This window comes from Meriones unguiculatus, chromosome 6 (assembly GCF_030254825.1).
Source record: "Meriones unguiculatus strain TT.TT164.6M chromosome 6, Bangor_MerUng_6.1, whole genome shotgun sequence".
In the NCBI taxonomy this organism is placed as follows: domain Eukaryota; kingdom Metazoa; phylum Chordata; class Mammalia; order Rodentia; family Muridae; genus Meriones; species Meriones unguiculatus.
In genome coordinates, this window is record NC_083354.1 from 41,603,974 (window position 1) to 41,612,972 (window position 8,999).

Sequence of the window (8,999 nt, forward strand, 5' to 3'; positions counted from 1 at the left end):
AATTTATATAACCAAATCGCCAAAAAGAAGACGTGATGAGTCTTTGCTCTATCACTACCACCTCAAGATTCCTTACTGTAAATGCTGTGTGGAAGAACGGCGGCTCCACTCTAACCACAATGAGTGCAAAGAGCTGGCTCTGAGTAGAGAGTGACACAGAAGAAAGCCACGCAGGAAGCTCACCTGGTGTCCTTTTCTAGGGGAGGGTCTGGGAGTCCTCAAAGCCCTCAACACTACAGCTGCTGGGTGCAGGGCCCCTTCCAATTGCATCTATCAGAGAACGCTCTATCCCTGCAACTCTTTCTTGCCCATCTGCCCCAGGTTTCCCATCCTATTCGCTGCCAAGCCCAAAGCAGGCTGCAAAACTCCTATAATTTTTTCTTTTTCCATTTTTTGTGTGGCATTCATGTGCCTATATATGTTTTTGTATGTGTGTGTATGCACATGTGTATGGATGGGTGTGCACGTGGAAGCCTGTAGTTACCAGTCATTCTCAACTGATTCTCCACCTTATTCACTGAGCCAGGGTCCCTTAATCAAACTCAGAGCTTGGCAACATGGTTAGTCTTCCTAGCCTTGTCCTGGTCTTCCAAGGCTGGACTTACAGGGAGTGGCCATATCCTAACTGCTGAGGTATATCTCCAACCCTTTTTTCTACACACTAGGAGGCAAAGAGTGGTGTGTTGGTGGGCTAGCTGTGAAGACATATCCCAATATCCCAAAATGCAATATATCTATAATTTGTTATTTCCTAGTCTCCATTCCCCCCAGCACATAAACTTCACCTGGCCTGTAAATTTTCTTTTTAAGATTTACTTTTGGCAAGGTGTGGTGACCTTTAATCCCAGCACTCAGGAGACAGAGGCAGGAGGATCTCTGTGAGTTCCAGGACAGCCAAGGCTACACAGAGAAACCCTGTCTTAAAAAAAAGAAAAGAAAAGAAAAGAAAAAAAAAGAAAGATAGATTTACTTTTACTTTTCCTGGTTATCCTGGAACTCACTGTGTGGCCTTGGCTGGTCTCAAACTCACAGAAAGCCGCCTGCCTCTGTCTCCCAAGTGCTAGTATTAAAGGTGTACAACACCACCATCAAGCTACCTTTTTAATGCAACATTATTGCATTATTATATGTGAAAGCTGTACCTGGGGCGGGGGTGTACACATGCACCTAAGGGCACCCGTAAGGAAGTCAGAGGACAACTTTATAAAGTCAGTTATCTCTAGGTGATTTCTGAGGACAAGAGCAGGTCACCAGATTTGTGGAGCAAGTGATTTTATTCTGAGTCCTCTTCTAGCCCTTCATTTTATTTCATCTATCTATCTATCTATCTATCTATCTATCTATCTATCTATCTATCTATCTCTATTTTGGTTTTTTGAGCCAGGTATGGTGGCACATGCCTTTAATCCTAGCACTCAGGAGGCACAGCCAGGCAGATCCCTAAATTCAAGATCAGCCTGGTCTACAGAGCAAGTTCCAAGACAGCCAGGGCTACACAGAGAAACCCTGTATAGAAAAACTAAACAAAACAAAACATTGTTTTTATTTTTAACTGTGAATATATAGGAGAGGAGACACATGAACTCAGTACCTGTGGAATCTATCTAGAAGAGCTAGAGTCACAAGCAGTTATGAGGCACTATGTGGGTGCTGGAACCAAACTCAGGTCCTCTTTAAGAACAAAGGACAGCCATAAAAATGGGAGAAAATATCTGCAAATCATTATCTAACAGAGGATTAACATCTAGAATATATAATGAACCTTTGTGACCCAACAAGAGAAATCAACACAATTCAAAAACATGCAAAGAGAAGAGATGGCTCAGAGGTTAATATCAGTGGCTATTCTTCCAAAGGTCCTGAGTTCAATTCCCAATCAACCACACAGTGGCTCCCAACCATCTAGAATGAGAGCTGGTCTCCTGTTCTGGTGTGCAGGCAGAACACTGAATACATAATAAACAAATCTTTAAAAACAAAACAACACGCAGGAAGATGGCTGGAGTGCCATCTCAGTAGTTAAGAGTGCAGAGGACCTGAACTGAGTCCCCAGCACTCACATTAGACAGCTTCCACACACCTGTAACTCTGCCCCCAGCCTCTCCGCTCCTCGGAACTCCGCACTATGAGACCATACCCCCACACAGACACAAACACCTACATGTAATTAAAAATACTATAAATACATCTAGGGGGTGGGCACATGGTTCTGTAGTCAAAAGCACTGGTTATTCTTCCAGAGACCAAGATTTGCTTCGGGTCTCACAAGGCAATTCACAACCATCTTAGCTCCAGTTTCAAAAGATCTGATAGCCCCTTTGCTCCTTGAGCACTGTGTATGTGGTACACATACACACACATACAGGCAAAACACCCATAGACATAAAAATAAATAAACTTTAAAACAAAATAAATTGTAAAATGTGCAAAGAACTTAAAGATCATTTAGGGTAAGTGTAACAAACAACCTACAGATGGTTTAAGCATACAAAAGAATTTGGGCAGGTCATACACAAATTACATGCTATTTTACTTATTTTATTTTATGTGTACTGGTGTGAGGGTGTCAGATCCCCTAGCACTGGAGATACAGATAGTTGTGAGCTGCCATGTGAGCACTGGGAATTGAGCCTGGGTCCTCTGGAAAAGAAGCCAGTGCTCTTAACCACTGAGCCATCTCTCCAGCCCAATTACATGCTATTTTATAGAAAACTGTCAAACCCCACAGATACCCTAAAGGGCACCCAATCTCCCATGGATCCTGAAGGACAACTATATATCCAAATCAACATGCAGAAAATATACAATGAACTAAAAGTAAGAATTCAAAGGTAGGAGCTGGAGAGATGGCTCAGTGGTTAAAGAGCACTGGCTGCCCTTCAAAAGGACCTGGGTTCAATTCCCATCGCTCACCTGGCAGCTCATAGCTGTCTGTAATCCAGCTCCAGGTGATTTGACGCTCTCACACAGACAGACATGCAGGCAAAAACACCAATGCACACAAAATAAAAATAAAAAGAATTCAAAGATATGGGGCTGGAGAGATGGCTCAGCAGCTAAAGGCACTTGTTCTTGCAGGGAATCAGGGTTGGTTGTTCACAACCACCCCTAACTCCAGCTCCAGGGGATCTGACACCCTCTTCTGACCTCCAGGGGCACCAGGCATACATACAGTAAACATACAAACATGAAAGCAAAACATTCACATACATAAAATAAAATAATCTAAAAAGTATTCAATACAATTTCCCTTACACGAGAGAACTGATCATTAGCAAAGTCACGGACTCAGAAAGTAGCACAGAGGTTCCTAGGACTGGAAGACAGGAAAGTCACAACTATTTCTGTGTAGAATAATTAAGAAGTTCTGGAAACAGATAATAATGACAGCTATACAACAACACTGTGAGTATAGTTAATATCCGTGACTGCTATATTTAATCATTAAAATTATAAATTCTGTTATGTATCATTTCCCCCAAATTAAAAAAAATTAAAAAATTAGAAAAGTATAACAAGCATCTGGGACTCAGCTCCATGACACAGGCTGCTTCCCTCCACTCTCCCACCTCCCATTTGCTAATAGAACAATAGAGAGACTATGAAGTCAGTGGGTACATCTGCAGGAAGACACCCACTGTTGTCAGGCAAACAAGTCTGCACACAGGCACAGCCCCTAACTGGCTACTCAGCCGTGGTCAGTGAGCAAACGTGCCTAAAATTCACCCAATGAAGGAGTTAGCACTATCATCTCCTCTGATCAGTATGGGGCTTGAGATACGCTCTCACTAGAGCCCCTAGCACACACACTGAAAAAGCTCAGTAACTACTACCCACAAGTATCATTTCAGGTGGTAAAATCACCTGGAAAAGTCAGGACAGTCGTAAGTTACAGGGGCAGAAGCTCACGTGGCAATCTGGAAGACATGGTTTGAAGGCCTGATCCTGTACAGGCTGGATGACCCTGGAAACCCGTAGCCGTCACAGCCAACAAATGGACATCCATAATCAGCGTGAGCAAACAGCACATGATCCTAAGAGTCTTCTAGGCTCTCCGAGACACATTCATCTGAAGTGCGCCTGAACTGTGGCAGCCCTCAAGTTCACCACCCACATTAACAAATCCATACATACAGCAGGCATGGTTCCTTTCCCAACTGGACAGTTAGGCAGTCTGTGTATGACCTCAGGCAAATCACAGTTTTTATGGCTCTGTGTTCTAGCCACAAACTAAGAACAAAGTTTTTTTACCCACTTCAGGACAGTAATCCAAATTGGTGGTAGGGTTTCCAAGCCAGGGACTACAAAGCACATATGGAAACCTCTAGAGAGGTTCTCTCTCTCTCTCTTTTGCCACAGTAACAAAAGAGAAAGCATTCAACAAATGAATTTCAAGTAAGTGAAAACCAGCTCTTTCCATTTCAATTTATGGCCAAAAGAATGAGTGCCGATCAGGAGCGGTAGCACATACATTTGTTATCCCACATATTCAGGAAACCGAGACAGGAGGATGAAACTTTGTGGCCAGCCTGGGCAACGAAGCCCAACCCAAGATAAAAAAGCCATAGGTGTTGCTCAGTGACCAATGCCCTAGTTCCACACCCCCAAATAATTTAATAGTAAGTATAGAAATAATGTTTATAGTTGCATATACTCTTGTTGTTTTTTTTTTTTTTTTTAGAGAGAGCATGTGCCAAGCGGACATGCTGAAAATATATTATATATAAAAAAAAACTTTAGATCTGACATACATTAATACTTAAAAAGATACCATCTTCAATTAAGCATCACTCAGGATACACCTAAAATGCATTCAGCACTAACTAGGTACACTTGCTCCTGACTCTAATAAAAGCTTCAATCTTCAGCACAACACCCTGAGATGGCAGCACACTGCACAAGCGAACTCTACAAACGCACACAAAGATAACATCATTAGTTCCTACGTCGACCTCACAAACATTACTGCAAGATCACCAGAGACCGTTGAATCATCAGCTCTGCGACCGTAAGACATTACGAAAATGAGCAAAGCAAGGGGCGACCACTGCCGGAACCCCCTAGCCCCCGCCAGGGGCTTTGATCGCCTCCATCTGCACAACTTTCTGTGATGCGGGGTGGACCTGGCACTCCCCGCAACTAGCGCCTTCACCTTGCAACCCTGATGCAACAAACCCACCTGGAAGTAAACACGAGCAAAGTTTAGGTTTAAGCAACACATTAGCCCAGAAACCGAGCCCGCCCAGCAGTCTACATGTTGCCCGCCTATCAGATCTTCGGAAAGGGGAGGACTGAGTCACAGGGTCCAGCTCTCGCTCCGGAAACCCCAGACAACCCCAAAGCAGGTTCCAGGGCGAGGCTGCCCGAGCCCACAGAGCCCGAAGCCCTCGCGACCCAGGCACCTCGGCCCGGGCGGGGGCGCGGTCGGGACGGGGGACTCGCGACGGTCCAGCCCCCGGTGCCAGACTGCGGTCCCCCGAGCCTCCCCGCGCTGCTGGACAGCGCCCACGCCCGCGCGCCCCTGCCCGGGCTCGCCCCCATCCCGGAACTCCTCGGCACGGGCGGCGCGAGGCCGGAGCCGGGGCCCCGCCGCGCCGTGGAGACGCGCGCCGAGGTACCTGTGGCGGCGGGGCAGCTCCCGGGCGGCGGCGGCGGGGCGGCGGAGCGCGGCCTGCGCGCTCCCAGCCCGTGGTCCGGTGTTTGGAGCCCGCCCTCTCTCCCCCGGCCGCCCGGCGGCCGCGCAGCTCCCCGCCCCTTCACCTCTCAACTCCTACCTTTCCCCTCCCGCGCCGCCGCCCTCCACACGTGCTCCCGGCGGCGTGCGCATGCGTAGTCTGGCTCCGCCGGCGGCTCCAGGACGCCCTCTGGTGGCCTCCTGCCGCACTACCGCGGGAGGCCGTACAGGAGCAGCCTGTGGCTCGAAGATGGAAAAAGGTGGCGAGTAGCGCTTAGGAGCACAACAGGCTCCTTCCTGTTCCGTGCTTTATAATACTAGAGGATTAGAAACGAGGCTGGGAGTGTGGCTCAGTGATAGAGCACTTGCTTCGGACTCTCGAGACCCTGGGCTTGATCCACAGCATCACATCAAAAACAAACAAACAGGGAATTAAAAGCAACTGAGTTAAGTGGCAAATGCATGTAGTTGATGAATTCAATACAGGAGCCTCCCACACCGAGGATGTTTAATGAGCACTAAGTGACAATGTATGACTCCATTTTTGTTAGAAATACAATGCATAGGGTAGGGTGGGAGATGATAGATGCATAAGCAGAGTTTATCCCTCGGTGAAAGGATTAGGGTTGTTCGAGTCCCAGATGCTGACCTGCCATCAATTGGCTTGCACGTGTAACGTGTTATGCTGATTACCCTGGTCAAGGGCTAAGCTAAGCATGTGCTGTGTTGTTCTCTCATTTGACCTTGAAAATAGAGTTGACTCTCACGAAAGGGGAAAGTGAGGCAGGTCCCAGGTACCCAGCAAGAGCCCCAACAATGGTTGTTATGCATAGGCACTCTCCTAGCATCAAGGCCTTGAGCTCAAACCTCATTACTAAGCCAAAAAACAAAACAAGAAGTTAAGGGGCTGGAAAGATGGCTCAGAGGTTAAGAGCACTGGCTGTTCTTCCCAAGGTCCTGAGTTCAATTCCCAGCAACAACATGGTGGCAGGTAACCATCTATAACAAGATCTGGTGCCCTCTCTGCAGCTCACATGCAGGCAGGATACTGTATAAAACAGTTACCTGGTGTGCTTGCCTGGACCTCCTTGGAAATTGCAAGTCAAATAAACCCTTTGCTCCTGGGTTGATTTCTTTAAAGATTTGTTTATTGTTTTCTGTATATGAGCGGTTAGCCTACTGGCTCCTAACATGTTCCTGGTTCCCAAAGGAGGGCTTTAGCTCCCCTGGACCTGGAGTTATAGATGGTTGTGGACCACCCCGTAGTTGCTGGAAAAACAACTCAGATCCTGTGCGGGAGCAGCAAGTGCTTCTAACCACAGAGCCATCTCTCTACCCCTAACCCCCATCCCAGGTTGATTTGAGTTAGTGGTTTTACCTTAGCAACAGAGAAGCAAACTAAAACGCCTGGGCTGGTGGCAACTGCCTGTGACCCTAGCATTCAAGAATCTGACGCAGAACGCTGTGAGTTCATCATGAGTTGCAAGGCTATACATGCCAAGGGCTTCCTTGTCTTTAAAACCAAAGAAAAAAAATTTCCATTTCATTTTTTTAAGATTTTTTTTCTTATTATTTATACAACATTCTGCCTACACACCAGATTTTACTATAGATGGTTGTGAGCCACCATGTAGATGCTGGGAATTGAACTCAGGACATTTGGAAGAGCAGCCAGAGCTCTTAACCTCTGAGCCATCTCGCCAGCCCCTCATATTATTTTTTTAATTAGAAGCAATAGTAGAAAGCAGGGTAGGAAGCCTTAGTTCACTCCCTCCAAGTTCCCTTCATAGACCACATTTGTCCTCCCACAAGCTCTGGGAGTGAGGGACCTCACTTCTGATCACTGGCTTCTCCTCTCACCACTGTCTTGTTTCTCCTTAGTACATGTAAAATCTTCCTGGTTTCATTTGTTGGGTGTCTTCTTTAATTCTGAGTGCTCAGACTTGAACCCATCTGAATATGAATGCTCTATGACTGAGCCCCATTTAGTTTTTCAGAGCTGTTTGTTTCTTGGTTTGCCTTTCTAGTATCCAATCCCAGGGCCTCAATTATAAGAAATAGTTTTGTTTGTTTGTTTGTTTTTATCAAAGGTAGCCTGCCCTCCAAGGGCATAATATTGCATAAATCTCCCCACCTTGTAAAACTTTTATGTAGAGAATTAAGATCTTAATCTCCTCCACCTAGAAAACTTTTTTTTTTTAATGGTTTTTCTAGACAGGATTTCTCTGTACAGCCTTGAGTGTCCTGGACTCGATTTTGTAGACTAGGCTGGCCTTGAACTCACAGTGATCTGCCTGCCTCTGCCTCCCTGATTGCTGGGATTAAAGGAATACACCATCAAGCCCATCCTGGTAAAAATTTTTATTTGCACAACACACACACACAGATGTACAGACACAGATACATGCAGACACACCAACACACACACAGCTGTCCCTGAACATGATAGTCCGGAGCAGAGAACCTCTTCCCCCTTCCCCTTTTTTTAATTTCCTTTACATACATTCTTTTAAAACTAGTTAATCTCAAAAGACTCTTGAGGTTGGACTCCACCCAAAAGGGAAAAGGCACAAGTCACCACCCGAATTAGAATAAAAATCAAGTGCACGTCCTGCCCTGGTATGCCTGCCAGCCTGTCCTTCTTGCAAAAAGAAATTGCCTTGCTGGGTGATTTTCACTTAGTTCATGTGTCTTTGCTCAACACCAAGAATATTTGATCCCAACACCATGAATGCTAGACAAGTGCTTTCCACACTGAGCCATCTCTCCAGCAGAGCCCACCAGCTTCCAGACTGAGTCTGTTACAGCCCTGCAGGGCTGAGCCTCTTCTTTTACTTCTCCGTTCCTGAAAAAACTGTGGTTCTGAACTCAGCTCACAACACAGGCACCTAGGGAAAAGTTAAGACTAACCATAGTTCTACTGAGCCCTAGGCCCACTGGATTGTCCTCTTTCCAGAGAGGAAACTTTGGGAACTGCTGTCAACCCCACACCTTGCCCTTTCCCCATCCAATCGCTCCACCAAAGCTGTTCTCTTCAAAACAGCCTGCAAGAGACAAGCATGTATTTTATTTTATTTTTGAGCTAGAGTATCACTATGTTGCCATGGCTAGCCTAGGACTCTGCATTTTCACCAGGCAGTCCAGGACAAGGAACCAAACAGGAGCGACATAAAGTAGCCTTGCACAGCTGGGGACTGGTGTCCTAGGCCTTGGGTCTGTTATCTAGCACTGGGGGAAAGCGGTTTTTCCTGTCAAGGTCAGGGACAGGCAAGTCTGTCGCTAACACTAGGCAGGCAGGGCAGACACACAGACCAAAGCCTGGGGA

General features: G+C 46.3%; 1 protein-coding gene across 1 annotated transcript in view; it reads right to left on the reverse strand.

Annotated features, from left to right (window-relative positions):
- The window catches only part of Scap (SREBF chaperone), a 60,116-nt gene extending 54,351 nt beyond the window's left edge, over positions 1 to 5,765 (reverse strand). Inside the window, exon 1 of the mRNA XM_060385206.1 lies at positions 5,619 to 5,765. The gene's annotated coding sequence lies outside the window, so the exon portion shown is untranslated. The remainder of the gene's footprint in view (positions 1 to 5,618) is intronic.
- Between the last annotated feature and the right edge of the window lie 3,234 nt (positions 5,766 to 8,999).